General features: G+C 38.6%; 1 long non-coding RNA gene across 1 annotated transcript in view; it reads left to right on the forward strand.

Moving 5' to 3' along the window:
• LOC138685037 (uncharacterized) overlaps positions 1-18,902 on the forward strand; it is a 186,815-nt gene that overhangs the window by 152,513 nt on the left and 15,400 nt on the right. The window contains exon 4 of the long non-coding RNA XR_011324272.1: positions 18,467-18,648. This is a non-coding gene — a long non-coding RNA (uncharacterized lncRNA). The remainder of the gene's footprint in view (positions 1-18,466; positions 18,649-18,902) is intronic.

Raw genomic sequence — 18,902 nt, forward strand, 5'->3', positions numbered from 1 at the left:
GCTGCCAAAGGTTTGGCCAGGCATGGCCTTATATGCCTGTGGGCAAAGAGAAATGATGTTCCCCATGTGCCACTTCCACACTATGGGCAGCATATAGCTGCAGCTGAGGCGCTTGGGTTTTAGGCAGCATTTCCAGCTCGAGTGACTGTTTCCTGTCTCTGCTCAAAAAAGACGAGCTGGCTTGGTTATTTGGTGTTCTTCAAGGCCACCTCTGTGATCACTGTAGATAGTTCTTGAGTGGGGTGTGCCAGTTATTTTTAAATTAAATTTTATTGGGGGAAAATTTTCATACGCTTTCTTCCCCATTAATAGGATAGCTTTCTCTCTTGAAAAAAAATACCAGCTTGATCTGAAGAGCTGCAAGTGCATGTGCAAGCTAAAGGCAAGTTCTGTTGGATCTACCAGGGTTCTGCAACTATTTCTGGTGCTCAGCCTTTTTCTTGAGCCTCTGCTCTTTTCCCTACAGCTGCCAGGGCCATGAGGGATAAGTTTTGCTTTCTTTAAGTTGAAGTGCTGTAGCATGGCTCACACAAAAGGCAGCCGACATCATCTTCTACCCAGACCAGGGGAATGCTGATGTGGATATCCATTCAAGCTGTTCAAAACATTCTTGCCCGTGTTGCAAACTGAGCCTGAGATTTCCTCACATGCACTACATAAAATATCCCACATAGTTCCCTGGATTTCTGTTGTATTTCTTAATACTTCCTCCAAGAGCTTCAAAAATGTTTTAAATTAAGTCAGTTGCAGCTGCTCTGTCAGGAATTCACTAAGCACTGCAGCCACTGAAGCAATTAAAAAAATTGCACAGAAGGTAATTAAAAGCCTTACTGGTTCTTGCTATTAGACTGACATTTTAAATGCCTCTAGATGTTTTATTGTGCCAATAACCTATTTCCCTAGTCTCGAAAAGAAATACAACTGACATCAGTAATTTACTAAAGTATTCTACAGGTATCATAACGTTCCAACTAGAAATCTCTATTAAATCACTGTGGTTTTCTGTTCTGCACAGCCCTTGCCGCACAACTTAATGAAACAGTGGTTATTTGTTAATGGGTATTAGAGCTTAGTCTCTCATTCTTACTCCCTATAATGAGCTGTGTAATATTTGTATTACTTGTACACAAAGAGATGCTTTCTGGTTATCATGAGCATGTGGGCTGGAGGGAGTCAGGCAGAGATTCTCCTTCTTCTGTGCAACAACAGAGTGGAAGTCCTGGTTTATTGTACAGGGCAATGCAAGTGGCCTTTCTCTGCCGCGATGAGCTTTACTAATGAGTAGGGCTGTACAGTATGGGACTGGCTGCTGTCCACAAGGTCTGCAAGGACATAGCTGGGTTTCTCAGTGCCTCTCTGTCCTCAAGTCCCGTGTTTGCAGACAGGCTAATAGAAAGAGGTCCTTCCTGGAGGCTTGAGTCAGTCCCCACAGCTAGGAAAGTTAGGCTGCCTTACTACGTCCCTTCCCAAATCCCACGTGTGTCCAGAAGGGAAAGCTGCCAGGATATTAGGCAGTTTGCTAGCTTTCAATTCAAGGTCCAAGCAGAGGCTTTAAAAGGATGCAGGGAAAATATTTTATTATAACATTTTTCCTGATAGTCTCAAAATGTGAATGTGCTAATCCAATGACTTTTCAGTTGTCAAATGAACTACTATTATTCATCCCTGATAGGAAGTTATAGGAAAACCACATGACAGAGAGGAAGATAACTGGAGGTTGCTTAAAGTTTTTCCCATTGATTTACTTTGTAGATCCCACTGGAACATAAAATCAAACCAGATTTCAAGTATATTACACCTAGCTGTAGAGCATACAGAAGGAAGACTATACCAAACTGCATTGTGCTATAGATGGTATAATGTCTTAAAGTTTGACAGAAATTATTCTGATGCATAAGCACGAGGAGCAGCATTAATGCTGAGCTTTCAACTTTTATTCTATTTTTTCTCTCCTGGGTTGCATTAATACTATGTAAACAGGGGTGTTTTGGAAGGGATTTCAGCAATAAACAAACCCACACATATTTCTGTGACCCATGGGAAAGCCTACACAGGCTAGCTTACGTTGACCTCTGTGGTGTCTTTTGAATCATATCCTGCTGATCAACGCTACATGTCTCTACAGTTTGCATCAATAAGAATATAAAATGGCAAAACTCTCTTGGCACTAATCTCTGAAGCCACATCTAATTCTCTTTTTTAATGAGGCATTGAATTATTCCATACAGTGAGATGCCTGTCAGTTTGCAGCATAGCTCCGTGCATGCTGTTATGCCACCAGAGATAAACAATCAGTAGGATTGATCAGGCAGGCAATCAGTTAAACAAATCTGAGTAGAAAAAAAATTTGCACATGCACTGCTCAGGATGAAATAGATATTTTGATAAAGTTGCCTAATGAAAATTTGTGATGTGTGAATACAGTGACTGGCAGTAACTAATTAATAGAGAGTTAGCTTTTGCATAAATGATTTATTTTCTAGACTTGCAATAGGAGGAAGTTCTAGGGATCAGAACATGGAGATCCATCATCAGTTCCCCCATTTTGCCACAGATCTAGCCTTGAGTCATCCAGTTTCTCCTCTGTGTAGCAGTTCTGCCCCTCCATTATAAAAACAAAAATAATGGTGCGAGGTACACATCCTTAGGGCAAGGGGGCCCTTCTTTTCAAGGGGAAAAGGCAGGAAGTAAGTTATGTGCTTCTGTGAGAAACAGGGCAGGCAGCTATGGTGCTGGCCATGCTCTTCCAAGGCTGGACATCTGTGAATGTGGCCAGGTGCAGACGTAAGCAAGAGTCAACACAGGCCATTGCGGTTATGCGACACTCATTAACTGGTTAAGTAGCATATAAAATTTCCAGGGGAAAATGGTGTCCATGTAGTAAGCAGCCTTAAAAGAAGACACACCACAAACCACAACCCAACTATATCCTCCGTACCCCTGCTGCTAAGCCATCCTACCTATACTTGCATCATACCCGTGAGCACCACAACAAAATAGTAGATGCTTACTCATACCCCTAGGAAATGTTTCAAGAATTCCTGGTAGTATCTGGATTGCTGTTTAATAATCTTTGTCATGATCTCATACCATTAAGCCAGTAGTGATTCAAGCCCCTTGGTCTCTCAAACCTGCTCTGTTGTTCATTAAGTCAATGGATTTCTATTGAGTTTGAAGGGCATCAAATAATCAAATCAGGTATTTTATCACCTGGTTTTTCTGCATCCTGCTTTTACTGTCACTATTGAAGCCAAGTGATGGATATATTGATTTCTGCATTTACCTACATCCTAGCCAACACATAATTTCATCTGGATTTATTTATGTTCAAAGGAGTTTTAAACTGCTTTATAGAATCTTTTCTTTAAACTCATCTGTCACAAAAGATCTCACCAAATATCAAGATTTCATTAAAAATTTTCCTTGTCCTCTACATGGGTTACAGTGTATCGAGCATCTTTTTAACGAGACAGGGAGGATTCCTTTCTAGCAAAACCCTGTGAAACTGGGCTCCCATGCTCTGTCATCTTTGCACGTAGGAAAGATCACTCTGAGAAACAGTGATTCCTTTTGAGCTTCATACCACAAAAGAGTAGCACATCTGAAGAAGTCACCGTCCAGCTACTGGTAACAGCTCTTATTGCCAGAAGTTACCTCCCCTTCAGCCTGCTGGCTGAGCTGCTCGTGGGATTTCTCCAAATGAATCATTTAGCATGAGCAGCTTCAATAATAACAGGTTCTCATCAAGCAGGTGGGGCAGCACAGTTGGATCCAGCAGAGGAAACGTGTCCACAGCTTAAGGGAATATGGTTTTACAGGGAGCAGAATGCACAGCTCTTGAAACAGGCTTCTCTGTCTAACGTGAAAGTCTGATGTAAAGTCTGATGCTCTAAAGATTAAAAACATTTTAATTATGAAATGTATAGATGGTTAAGTTTAACTGAGTAATAGTCTAAGAGTGTTTGGGTGGGAAGCTTGGCTGTTTAGGTGGAATTGTAAAGTTGTGAGCTAATTCACTGACATGCAGTGTAATTTGTGATTAAGGTTATCTGCAATATCTAACCTTTTAGTAAATGCCAGCTGCATAATGACTGTCAGTTTTCTCTCCTCAGACATTACATTGAAGAAGGTTCTATCTGACCATAAGAATCTATTTAATAAGACTCTAATGGGAAATGACCAGTATCTGAGTATTACAGATTAGAAGTGACAATGCTAATTGACTGCAGAGGTATCTACATGAAGAGGGATCAGAAAAATCATTTAAGTCTAAATGAAATTGGACTGATTTGATATTTGAAAAAGCATTACATTCCTCTTGTGTTTGGCAGTGTGAATTAATTGCTCCCCGTGTCAGGCAGAACTGGTTTCTATGTAGCAATAGGCTAAGATTGGTGGGGAGTGAAGAACATTAACTTGGGGGGTTTAGAAATACATTAGTTTACTAAAATTAGAAGTATATGGGAAAGTTTGTATTGTACATAATTTTTGTGGTTAGGAATGAAATTATATTTTTCCATACACAGAAATCAAATTCTAGAAAACTTTTATGATTTGATTGTGTGGGTTTGTGATTGCTAGTAAAACAAATGGGGTGCACAACCACATTTCTGCTCTGAAGATGCAAATTTAATTACCTTTTTTCTTAGCTTTTCAAAAAACATTTTGCAAATAAATAGAACAAGGAAATAGAAAATCACAGTTATATTTCATGAGGAGTAATTGATAGGAATCATAACAATAGGAAAATGATCATACATGGCATATGCTTATCTCACAAATGACAAAATCATTAGGTATCAGAAAAATGCATGTGCTTAATTTCTATACAGTTTGCTGTGCACAAATCTTTACTTTCAGTCAAAGAGATTGCAGTACAAATTAACTTCTCAATAAGATTTTTTTTACAGGTCTAAGAAAAAAATCAGACACATAGCACTGATTCTACGTAACATGCTATGTGCACGGAAAAAGCAACTTTTTCATATGTAGATGTATAAAAGGTTTTTGAAAAATAAACATTAGACAGCCTTTAAAAGTCCCAAGGTACTGAGAAAAATTCTTTTCTAGAATGGCTCTATGTGCTTCAAAATGCTATGGGAAAATAATTATAAAGGTACAGAAAAGACTTAGGGGTTCAACACATGCTGCCACTGTGCCCCTCCCCCCCAGTCAAGTTAAATGTCTTGTGTATTACAGCGGCACATGAGCCACCTTGCCAGATTTTATTTTATTCTATTTTATTCAAAAATTAGTGTTTCAGTTCTCTGTTCTTAAAATTTACATGAATGCAGGGAAAACTGCCAATGAATTCAATACAAAATTCAGTGAATTGATACAGAAAACAGTTATGTATGTGCTTAAATTCAGTATGTGAACAATTCTGTTGAAGTTGGAGGAACATGTGGCATGGTTCAAACTAAATGAATCCATAAGTCTTTGCAAAATCATCTGCTTAGTGTCTCTGGTGGAAGATAAAGAAGGAAAGAAGCATGGTAATTTTACAGGAATATGCACTGAAATATGCCCTGCTTTTCACTGACCCTGCTGTATTCCCAGCTCATCCCTCAGAATGTATGCAATGTACCCTGTGGGACATTCTGCCAATGCTAGGAGGGAAATAAAGATAGGAAACAACAAAAAAAAATAATTCTAAATTCTTTGAAATACTGTAATTACATTATTGTACAATTTTCAGATTAAGGTTCTGGTAATTTATTTTTAAGGTAATATTTTTTGTATTCTGCTTATATCATGCATAGGATTAAGGCAAAATGAAGACTGTTCTTAGAGTTCAGAATATAGATTACATTTAATTTTATATAAGAATTGATAGACCATTCATATAGCTGTTGCAATGTTAAATAATAATCCACAATTACTTACACAGGAAGGAGTTGGGAAACATACAAAATAATCAGCATGAAAGTGAACCACAGAATGTGTTGAACTTAAATATATGGCCTAATTCTCCCTTTCTGTCAGTTTTAGGTCAATATAGCTATTGCAATATAAATAAAAACATAAAAATAATTTCACTGATTTCAGTGCAGCTGGTCCTTGGATAAGTGAAAATATTTAGACTTTCATTCTGTGGTCTTTAGTCTGAAATAAAATGCACAGTGTTTTTCTTGCCTTTAATTTTTTATAATTAAAAATGAATCAGTACAGTGCTAAAGAAAAAAAAAGTGTGTGAATATTTATATAAATACTGTAACTTTGGTTAAATTTGATCATAATGGCCTTTGAGGTCTTTCTGTTCCACAAACTCAAAGCTTTTTGAATCTGGTCTGCATAATTCAGTCAAATATAGATATCATATAGCTGCATATTTATATTTGTTGTTCAACATCCATATTTGAAGTCACATCTTTGCATTCAGCTCACTAGTAACTTGGCTTACCACTTTTGCGGCTTAAATATCAAACCCCAGTGTTGGTCTTTTCATAAGTAATCTATAAACTGCCACTTTCTTATTCTTGATATCGGGAGGAATATTTCTGAAACCTGGCTAGATTAACAAGTAATTGGATTGATTCATACATGTTCTGCAAAGGTCAAAATTGACCATGTTTTATTACAGAGTAATGTACCAATTGACTAGTGGCTAACTTGGTGAATAAAGTCATTTGGGTTTCTCTCTGAGTCCTCTGTGGCTATCATACAGTTATTTACCCTGTCCTTTAATCCTGGCTTGCCTAGGGATGAAACTATAAATTGAGTTTCTTACAACATTTTATGGCAAGCAGTAGTACGCAGAGTTTCTGCTGAACATTTGAGACCCTCATCTATATGGTCTGGTTTATTGGGCTGGCTTTAGGACCCTAACACCAGTTTATAGCAAAACGAGCATTTCCCCTGCTGTATAAGCTCACCTACTCATTGCTGGGCTAGGTGCTGTGCTTCTTGCACATCTGGACATCAGCTGGGAAAGTCTGCGCCCCTCTGTGCAAATTATACCTCGATAATCCCATAGCTGAATACCGGCGATGACCTCTTTCTCTTTCTCAGTTTAAAACAGAGGTAAGAGGTTGTTTCATGTCTTTTTATGCTTTTCTGTTAGCACAAGATATAGTTGTAGACAGAAACAAGAATACATTAGCATGAGGGAGATCCATATGAAAGTGCAAGAGGTGGTTCCTTGAAATGATACTTATTAAGCATTGAAGAGATTTTAAAAATATGACAGAGCAAAAATCTTGAAATATTTTGCTTTTAAGAGTTTTAGTCAGTTTTAAAAGTAATCTCTCAAACTAAATGTAAATCAGAGAAAATATTTTATATTTGTCCCTCATAATGTAGTGAAGGGGCAACGAGAGGATGAATACAAAGGTAAGAAAGACTACTTTTTCTGAAGATCACCATTATGGAGAAGAATGTGTGTCTGCACAGATTTGCACGAATAGCTCCAGCAGGCAGTGTACAGATAAATCATTTTTAATACCACAAGACACACAAAAAAATAGTTCTGGTATTTTTTTCCTGCTTTATCTTCCTCAGTTTATATAGGAAAAATGCACATATCCATAAAAAATACGGTTTACTTTTTATTTTTTTAAACATCGATATTGTGCCAGAATCATTTTTAACTTAACTGTAGAATCCATCACTGTCAATAGATATAAGAATGGCTTCAATTTTTTTTTTCTTTCCAACAACTTACCATTTTGACATGTAAAGAAGAGTCATTTTGTAAAATTCTAAACTTTTACAAAGGTAAGAAATGGCAAAATAATAACAACATTTGTCTTCTGTCAAGAAATATTGACATGGTATTACTACAGCAAAATTGGTTTGTGTTGTGAAGTGTGTCTCATAGATAAATCAGATTTGAGACTTTTTTAAGCTAACTAAATTGTACTTTAGTACTGATATATATAAGAATATCAAGTACCAAGACACATGATACTGAATTTCTTTTGTTTGGTTGGGTTTTTTACAAAAGTGGGATAAGAGCACTTCAGTTTGAAAAAAACATTTCCTGCTCTTTATCTGCCTTCACTTTTTTCACACTTCACTCTAATGTGATTCGATATGTCAATAAGCGGACAGTGCATGCCTCAGCCTTATATATAGACAAGCAGAGGTGAGGTAATTTATATACAGATTTATAGAAAGATGCCTTTTCCTTGTCAAATTAAATAGGTATCATTCCAGTATTATAGGATAAACATATTTATATTTCCACATAATTCAAATATGTGTGAGACACAGGTAGCCAAAATGGCTTTGTAAAATCTTTAGAGGCATATGAAGTTTATCAGACTCTGTGCAGAATATATCTGCATTAGTTGTACAGCTTGGTGAAGGACTTGCAGAAGATTTTGGAAAGTGCTACTCCTTGTGGTCATGCTTTACTGAGAGTTGTTAAGCTGACATCTGGCTGAGCATCTTCTTGCTTCAGGGCATCCTCCATGCCGTCATAGGAGGTGCTAGGCCACTTTGCCAAATGCATGGCTTGAACTGGTTTCTTCATGCCTTGCTCTGCAGAACACCAATGGCTTTCCCCCATGAACTTGAGAGGAACAGCAGCAAACAATTAGCAGTTCTTCAATACTAGAAAATATCCATCTGCTCTTGGCACAACTGTTTGTCAACATATAAATATCTACACTGCCAGCAAATGGAGCAATTTTCTGCTTCTGGCTCATGCTTCCTTTCCTCCCAGTGCAAGTGGCATTTTCAGTTCAGTAAAAGGAATTAATATATTCACAAAAATGTCAGTTCTTGCCGTTATTTTAAAAGGAATAATTTCAGCAAATAACATGGAGATTCCTTGTTTTTTTGGTCTTGGGTTTTTTTTGGCACTGGAGTACACTTTCATACTCAAAGAGGGGTAAAGAACATATCTGATGGGCTGTGTTTAATTTTGCATTGTGTAATTAGTTACCTGCTGGAGTTTCTCACAGCTTTTCCATTTGCTCATGTAAGGGCTAATCCTAACTAAGAAAGAAACGAGTCATTCTGTGACCAGTGGAACTTATGAAGCTTCATTTCCTGCAGCTTCCTCCCATGTGGTTTCTCTAGTGTCTAATAGCTTGGTTGAGTTCACGCTGCAGGTTCTCCCACAGTAAGATGCCCAGATTAGTTCCCTTTCATTTGACTTCCAATTTTCACAGAACAAGTAGAAATTTACTTTAGATTTAACATAATGTGGAAGTATATTTCATTTCTGTTTAAAAAATCAAATAAAAACATTGGTGCTTTACAGCAGCCACAAAACTGCATTTTACTTTTTCCCAATTAGCTGATGATCGTAAATGCTATCAGTTGTGTAATGGACACAGTGGTAATGCTTACATATCTGTAGTTGCCCTTGATCCCATCATTGGGCTTTCTGAAACACTGCAGTATTTTTGAGCATTTAGAAGAGGCAAATAACTCATAGTTTCCTCAGATATCAACAGATGTTGAGTGGGAAAACTACTGCTTTTTCTAGAACAGCCTTTGCTGTTTAGAAGACAGAAGATGATACATTTTCAATGTTTGCTATAGAGGATGCTCGGAATTCCAAGTCTTGAGATTTGGAAGCTGTCACACCTGCGACAGGTAAGGCAGGCATCAAACCTAGATCCTCTGTGGAGGAAATTTTGGATTGGCCCAGGTTCTGCCAGTGAAGGCATGGGCTGACTGTTGTATTTCCATTAGGCATCTCCTCTTCCTTCCATAATTCTGTTTAACTGCATGAATGTGCAAGTGACAACAACTTTGTCTGTTGAATGCTGAATCAATGAACCCTGAGGCTTACAATCTAATCAATATACAATATAGTAAATGGCTGGTAAGTCTGGTTTAGTAAGTTCAGTGTTTGTTACATTTTTTGACTCTTGGAAAGTTTAATCTGTGGGTTTTGATCCTCTGCAGCAGACTCGTGAGTCTGGTTTCAGTTAGCTTTGTTTAAATCCAGAGAAACGTCATGGCTTTCAGTTTTGCTGTGATCAAGATGCACTTGGGGGAATAGGCAGAGCATGTAGCTTTGTTTTGACTTGTCTTTTAATGCACTTATTAAACATATCAGTACTAGTGATATGTTGATGGAAAACTTCTACAGAAATAAAAGTGACAAGGCTCCAAGGGGTTCTCAGTCTCCAATCCAGGTTGAACTGGAATTATCTCTTGAACAGTCAGGTGTTATTGCATAAATGTTGACGGATCCCAGCTGGCCAAGCTCTGATCTCATACCAATTTCATTCACTTTCAAACCCACTGGCTTCTGTGGTTTCTCCATTTTAAATTGGCATTGCTTAGACATTCTCATCCTAAGAATTAAACGTTCGTGTAAAGCAATTTGGGAACTGAATGTTTTGCAAGTTTCTTTCTTGTGTGATGGTGACAGAGATGTTTAGGATTCTGAGGAAAATGCCAACATGGGACAGAAGTGACATAGGCATAATCTCTTACAAATGGACCTCCTTGTTTAGATTTGTTATCAAACTCCTTCCTAATACAGGAAAGTAAATGGGCATTTACTCCATGGGCTGGATGCTTGCTTCTATAAATTGCAATCAAGGTAGGTCCTGTCATTTGCAGGAACTGTGTGGTGCTAACATAGTCTTTTTTAAAATCAGCATTCTCTTTGGAGGAAATGAGAAGTGGAGAGAGGAAAAAAACCTGTTGCATGCTCCTGCTGAGCTGGTCCTTCCAGACTGACTGGCCGACCACCAGCCATGGGTGTCAGTCACCCGAAATCCACAGGTTAGGACACATAGGGATTGAGGATCATTTAAATAAATTGACTCTGCCATCACTGTTGAGGAGTAAAAACTATGACATGATCTTTGCAACAGCCTGTCTGCATGCAAAGTCTTGTCTTGTTGCAAATCTACGTCCAGACCTGCTCATTACTCCTTAAATTTGTTGTTGCAGTAATTTGGTGCTTCTTTTTCCAAGCCAAGGGTGACCAGCCACCATGCAGGCATGGTGCTGGTGAGTGGAATTTAAGCTGCCTGCAGAGCTGTCTGTGACCTGCAGATGTCCTGCTGTTGCTGTGTTTTGGGGCCTCTGACGGAGAGGCGACTCGCTTCATGAGTTGTGAGCTAACATTGAATTTGGGTGTACCTCCACAAGTGGCAAGACCGAGATTTCCAAATGAACTTCTATATAGGATGAGACTCAGAGTCTCCAGAGATAAAAGCCCAGGACTGCTGTGCTTCAGCTCTCAAGGCTGGTAGTAGCCTCTTGTTATCAGTATAAATTTGTCTGAATTTGGGAGCCCTTCAACAGGGAAGCACTCAGATCCAATTTGGCTCATTATTAAAGAGGGAGCGCTAAATATTTTGGATCCAGGTCACGTCTGCGTAACAGAGTTTGAATATGTTAATTTTCTTCTAATCACAAATTTGTCACATGCCACACAGGTTACTTCTGAGATTTATGGGAACCTGCTTGAGAGGATAGTTGATGCTTATTACATCATTGGGATAACTGTGGTTTAGGAGCTTTTTAGCTGCTTAAATACTATATTGAAGACATACTTGTCTGTTTGTATTTACCTGCTAGACTAGATATTAACTAAGAAGATTTTACCAGAAAATCTTAATTCTTGTCCAATAACATTGATGATAATCAATGGCACTAATGTCAATGTCTAACTTATATGTATTCACATAAACTGTCATATAGTAGTAAATCGGCAAACATTATTTCCTTCCTATTAGCAATTGCTGCTGTAAGTCTTGTCCAAGACAAGCTGAAGCCAAATCACCTTATTTCCACCTTCTAGGAAAGCAGGTGATGGTATTCATGTTGCTGGGTGTGTGCTCCTTCTCTCTACAGCGACATTTCATGGTGTTTGGAGAATCGGGAGATGTTTCATCTGCCCAGAGTTTGGACGTGGTGACCATTTCTCTGAGACTTATTCAAAAGCAAAAATTTCTGTCATGTGCAGATGAGGAAAGATTTGATTGTTTGAGTAAATGTGATGTTAGAGTGTAAAACCAGGATGATAGTCTGCCTAGGTTCCTTGGAAAAAGCAAGGTGATTTTCAATATATTTCCCTGAAAGAAGTGTAGCTCTTCCATTAAGTTATTTATTAAGTCTTTTCCCTGATAAAATGTCAAGCACAGCCTCACAGGACATGAGGACAATATCTAGATTAAGAAACATGCATTTGATATATCCAGATGGAATAACAAAAAAGGAGAACTCAGGAATTTCAAGCTACATACTTAGAGAGTTTCTTCTCTTCCTTGCAGCCCTTCCCATTACTTTGTGGATGCTTCAGTGGACGTAGGAGGAGACAGGCACAGTTCTAGTGATACAAAGCTTCATCTTGGTAGCCTCAGATTCAAGACTGCGTCCTGAGACTTCAGATTTAAGTAAGATTACTAGATCCTGGTCCATGGAGCACAGAACTGATGCGTTGCCACTATCATAGTAAAGGAAACAATAAAAAAAACCCAACAAAACCACAACAATAAAAACAAACAGAAAAAGAAGCAATTAGTGAGTGATAATGACATTTTCTGTTAGTTGCTGGGAGCTTAGTGCCTTGAAATATTGTGCCCAGGCTTTGCTTCTAGAAGTTTAAGTGCATGTAAATAGCACATCATGATAGCATCAATGGGTGTTCAGAGTTGTCATAAGATTTCTCAGGCATTTTCATTAATTTCTTTTCAGGGGGTTATAAGCAGCATGAATTAAATAGATTTTTTGTAACTGTTGCCACTTTTTAATTTTCCATATGACAACTCCCTTTTAATTTCTTGTTTGGACCAACAGAGCCCAATGCAGAGTTATTGTGTGTATGCTGTGACCATGCTCCACACACATGCACACACACATAATTTTGTCTGTACAAACCAGAGTGGAAGCAGAACACTACTTCACAGTCAACATAGTTGGCAAACAATGCCACACAAAAAAATTATATTATTTTTAAAGGTATAGTGTGTTTTTTAAGGGATTTTAGTTTACTAAACTTTATTTACTTTTGTTGGACTTTCCTCAGGGATATTTAGGATTTCCAGAAAACAAATGGTAATAATGTGTGCATTTTAAAACAAAAATCTCTTGTGCTCTACTGAGAGAATAGACCTAGTTCGGTATGTGTACACTTCCAGAATAAATAAAACCCCCATGGAGTTTAGTGATAGACTAGCTATAAATTTGGGCTTGATGACAAGTTCAGGAGTTATGAAAAGCTCAGAAGGAGGCAGATTCAAACCAGCTGCAGCGCTGACAGCTGGTGATCAAAGCGAGATGCCCCCAGCCACCGCAGGGGTCGGGAAGCCCCTGCTCTGTCCAGCCCCAGCACAAAACCTGTCTGCCGGGGGCTGGTGTGACAGTCTTGTGGCACTCGTGCCAGGAGCTTGTAGTTCCAGCGTCTGGACGCAGTGACGGCACGGATGCCTTTTTACTAAAATCCTGTACTAGAATCTACACCTAAAGTAATTCAGCCATTGTTAACCTAACTATGCCATCTCATGTTTCATTCAGGCTTACTTCAGCCTGGTTGTTTCTCACTGATTGCAGCTGAAATGAAGACAAATCAGGCTTATTATGTTTAAGGGTTGTGAATATTTTTATTTTTGGTTTTTCACTGGGCCTGATTCTAAAGTGGTAGCCATTTCCACCGGAGTAAATTGGGAGCAATCACCCTGCTCCTTGTCGTCACTCACTCTGCAGTTAAACTAGACTCTCATTCATCGGAGTGAAAGGTGCCTGAGCCTTGAATAATAGTATAACACAGTGGACTATTTAGCAGAGCAGGGACTGAAACAAAAGTCCATCGCTCCAGTAAGTGCCCCAACAGGAGCCTGCAAAAAGTGGCTGCTGTCACTTCTTGCTTTCTCTCTCTTCTCCTGTGTATATAAAAACTGAAGAAGGGGGACAGTTTCACTTTACCCAGGAGAGAAGCTTGGTGTCAAGTCACCCTAATGGGAGATTTGGGGTTTAATCCCACTGGAGACATCAGGCATTTAATCAGATATCTGTGAGATGAATGAGTTAAGCTGCTGGAAAGGCTTTCCTTTACAAAGAAGACAAGCTGGGACTCTTCAGCTTGGGAAAAGCATGATGGGGATATGACAAAAATGTATAAAATCATGAATGGCAGGGAGAGGGTGAGCAGGGACTTTCCAGTCCCTCTTCCAAAACAAAAGCAGATTTAAAACAAACAAAAGGAGATTTTTTTTTTTCCCCCGACTAAACCTGTGATTTAACTTTGGAGCTCCTTGCCAGAAGAGGCTGTGGATGTTGAAGGTTTAAGTGGGTTTGGGGAAGACCAGACAAATCCATGGAAGAGAAATCTCTTAAGGATTAGGGAATATGGAGAATTCACCCTCTGCATAGGATGTGCAGGAACTGTGGGTTGTTGGAGGCCGCAGTCAGGTTCAAGGGGAGGGTATGGATACACCTGCCAGTGTAACAAGCTGCACAGAAAGACTGCTCTGTTCCTGCTGTTCCCAGGGCTGCTGCCAGAGACAGAGCAGTGAACTATAACACCCTTGGCCTGAGCAGTACGGCTGGTTTTGCATGAATAAGGGACTGGGGATGGTGTCATCTCCTACCTTCCTCCACCTGTGAATCCTGAGCTTGGGCTGAGTCCTCCTGCAAGATTGCATCCCTGTGGGGCAATGCTGAGCCAGAAGATCCTCCAGGATACACACAGGAGAGAGCTGCCGTGTGCCAGGGGAGTGTGAAGTCTCATGTGCTCCTCTGCTGTTTACAAGCAAAACTTCACACATTTGTACATCCCATGTCACCCACAGAAGTGATTACAGGCCTGGGATACCTTCAGCTATAGGCAACAATTTTAGACTTGACTACCTAAATCCTTTCATAGATCTATCCCTAGAAAACACTTCAAGGTCACCCAAACATGGCATAGTAAAAGATGATGGTTGAAACCTGTCTTACTCAGTGGGACCATCCTACTCTTATCATTATTGCAATAATTGTTTTAATTTTTACAAGGATTCAGCAGCATTTAGAAAAATTAGGTTTATCTTTGGTAATGCTTCCTTTTTATTTATGAAGTTCCTAGCATAAATAAAGTCTGGTTACTGTAAACCTGAAAAACACAGGGCTTTAAAGACATTTTTGTCAGATCATGGTAAGCACAACCTTGATGTGGTTTGCCAAGCTTTGAATTATAATGTATGTCGTCAGTAATGTAAGTTGTTATAATTTACTTCTGACATTAAGATCTTGCTTTTGGGCATATAGTTGCAAATGTATCCTATTCACTTTCTTACTTTCTAAATGCCCTTCATGTTTCAGTAAGACAATCCAATCAAAACTAAAGACCAAATGCACTGTAAAACAAATCAAGCATACAAACAATTCTTAAGCGTTCCTCTTATACGTTAGCTTGCTTGCCCAAGGCTTCTAAACTTCTTAAGCTATGTAATCATGAAGCGTACAAAAGTTTTCAAAGGAAACATTTATACCATATATTGTATACATTGCTCAGGCTGGGATCTGCAAAAAGAGAATCACACAGGTAAGAATTTATCATAAATCTAACCAGCCTGGTCTAAGACTCACCGCTACTGAAAATCCTCATTCAATTTTTTTTTTCCTGATTTTCTTAAGTTACAATTTAAAAGAATAAGTTTTATGGTGACAGCACTTCGGAGGTGACTAATTGTGCTAAGACGTATGCAACCCCCAATGAAACAAAAATGCCCCATGAGGAGCGATGCTTTAATTTAATGATAGTCATAAAGCCAATTTTTAAAGCTATAAAAGTCACTGATTCTCTGTCTTTAGCCCTAGGCTGAATCCCATATTCTGCATGTGCTTTCCATCAAAACTATTTCATGTTCTGCTTATAAGGGCAGAATACATTAGGTTTTGTCTTTTCCCACCCTTTAGTACAAAGCATACAATTTTTTTCACCAAGGATCATGAAAAATACTTAGAAATCTATGGCAGGAGTTTGGTCTTTATTAAAACTTGATATTAACCTGTGCTCCGGAGGCGCTGAGGCCACAGCCCCTTTGCACTGTCATGGCAGTGTGAACACACAGTCCCTGGTTTGGCAGTGGCTGCCCGAGTTTGCACAGTATCCAAATCGCTCCATTCGTTTCATCTGGCAACTGAAACAACCGCTGGGGATATTTGCAATCCTAACGTTAACGACTTTGTTGCTGACTGAAGCATGGCAAGGAGCAGCAGCTTGGAGATTTCCAGCACAGGGTCTGCTTTCGGGGAGACTGTGGACGTGTGCTTGCAAAGCCCCTCTAAACCTCTGGAAGAAATCTCCCCCCTAAACAGCCACCACCAAAAGGAGAGGGTTGTGTACTGACAGACAGTTTACCGGGGATGGTACTGAGGTAAGTACAGGAATCCTAACCCACTTCCCTGGTTCGGGGTTTAAGCTGATAAAGAGGAGGATTAGATTTTCCCTGTGCGATAACCATCTCCCTGCCCTCCTCAGCTGCAAATAATTAAATGAGTTTCAGTAAGTGTGACATAAGATCAGATCCCAAGAGCTCCTGCCAAAGAGGACTATAAGGCATGAATTAAATAAAGGTTGAAGTACTTTTAACCAATCAGCTGGTTTCTCACTGAGAGCCAGGAGCTTCTTCATTTAGGAACCTGACATTTTGTTCGAGTTCTGCTGAGCAGAACAGATCACACCAGTTAACGCGGTAATGAAGAAGTGATGGTGGTATTTGCACTCGACTCGAACGTCAGCATAAATTCTGTTCCTCATCCAGATCAGTACGACTTCCCCGAAATAAAGCATATTTCAGCCTCATTAACCAATTTAAGATCTAAAATGAAATGAGATAAATTTAACTTAAATCCATCATAACCAGGCTGGCTTTAAGAATTAGTTTCTCTGGGTTCGTAAGGATACTTCCAGTAACTGTTCCTGCAAGGTAATCTATTCTGAGCTTTTTAATGGGCCCAGCTACCCACAAAATTTTAATTGTAAATACTCAGATCAGATATATGGACTTCTGCTTTCTTAATGTTACAGCCACCCATGAAAACTTGCAGTATTCCTGCATTAGAGTTTCAGGCAATAAATGAATTCTAATGTGTTAAAATGGTACATTTATCATTTAGCCACCGACACAGACTTTGAACAATAAACGATTTTAAAGATAATTACTGCACTTTAGAATAGCCTTTATTTCAAGCTATAGATTTCAGTTGTGTTCATACTGCACAGTTAAAACTGTTTAAATATTTTCACTTTTCAACAAGATGGCTACCCAAAGTGGATGCCTAAGAAACAAAAATTGTAATTAAAACCTTGAAAGGAGGTTACATTTGCTAAGTTACTTGTTGTGAGAACTGCAGCGTGGTTCTCAAGGCTCAGCCTGTTGGGATTAGCCAAATAGGTATAGTTTCTTCATAAATCAATTCATTTTCTCTCAGCACTACTATAGCCAAATGTAATACTCAAAATAACCTGTTTCTAAGGGGTCACCTCTATGTAACACCCCTGTATTGGTGTCATAAAAATTAATAGGAAAACTTGCCTTAAGCTTAATTGGTATTTTAATGCCTACATTTTTAAATTACTTGAACACTTTCTTAATTAAACTGGAACATTAAAAATGAAACTGCTCTTTATTTTTTGCTGTTTTCTTAATATTAAAATATTTCAAAGATAATTGCAATCTATATGGAAGAGTGCTTTTTGTAAAAAAATTAAAAAATCTTGTACTCGATACTACATGTTAATTATAAGAAAGAAACAACTGGGGAAAAAAATGTAATGGGTAGTCCAAAGGCCAGCAATGATTTCACCTGTATGATTGAACATAGCAAGTGTTTCCCAGCTGTTTAGATTGTAATCTCATTGTGGATTTGTATTGCTTTCACTGACTATATCTTTAATATCTACATGGACAGATGCTGTTGTGGTTGTTCAGACATTTTAGGAAACTTGCATCTTCCATCACCATTGTCACAAGTTAAAGGTCCAGAGACCTTAAGCTGATGGTTCAAACTCATCTTGCCAAAGCAACAGAGTGAAAAAATGTATCTGTTTTTCTTACTGCTCATTTTAAAGAAAATGAAGTGAATGATGAGATTTTTCAACATCAATAAAGTCATTCTTTCCCTCAGCTTGCAATGTTTGTGGAGCTTTATTTAATGGCTAACTTCTGACATCTTTCTAATCTACGGATCATTTATTGTGTAGACGTATTTTAACATCTACCTTGTGCTTGCATCCTCACTCACCATCCTGAAATTAACCATATTCAGCAAATAAACCATATACTTGTGTTCGCCAGGCAGTATTACAGTTAAGGATAGATATGTGTTATTGAGTTTAAATTAATGTACCAATTCATTAAACATTTTCAAGCTGTGTGCCCATATTTGTTAGAGACAAAATGCTAGCCGATTGCAGTAAAAAGCCTTTTACGATCCAGTATATGCAACCTTAGTCACCTCAGCTTCCAGCTCATACAAAGCTAACCCACACTGAGCTGTGGTCACTGGAAATTAGATAAGTTTCTACTAGTTGTTTTAATCTGGTCTCATTTTCTTTCAGGTGCACCAGTGCCAGTTCAGAGTGACTCCACCTTGGCCTGTGGTTTTTTCAGTTTTATATCAGTGTAAGCAAGACCAGAATCAGACCCTGGTTTCTCTCCGATGCGTTGAACCAGTTTTGGCATCATGCAGCTCTTCATGCAAAGATCCAGTGGCTTACAGCGGGGTACCAGGCTGCAGGAGGTTTGCCCATCTTTTCTTCTGAATCTATTTAAGCTTGCTATTTGCTTAAAGAAAAACACATTGCTAGTACCAGTTAGGTAACTGGATCATTCTTTTTCTTCCATCAGAAATTTCTTTTGCTTTTACTTTCACTTGTAAGGGCCCAGCTTCTAAAGATTAATAATTACATCTAATTACGTGGGCTGTTTGTGAGATTGAGCTCTGAAATTATAAATACCCTCTGAGTTTGTAAGCAAGTAATATTCTTCAGAGAA

This window comes from Haliaeetus albicilla, chromosome 4 (assembly GCF_947461875.1).
Source record: "Haliaeetus albicilla chromosome 4, bHalAlb1.1, whole genome shotgun sequence".
In the NCBI taxonomy this organism is placed as follows: domain Eukaryota; kingdom Metazoa; phylum Chordata; class Aves; order Accipitriformes; family Accipitridae; genus Haliaeetus; species Haliaeetus albicilla.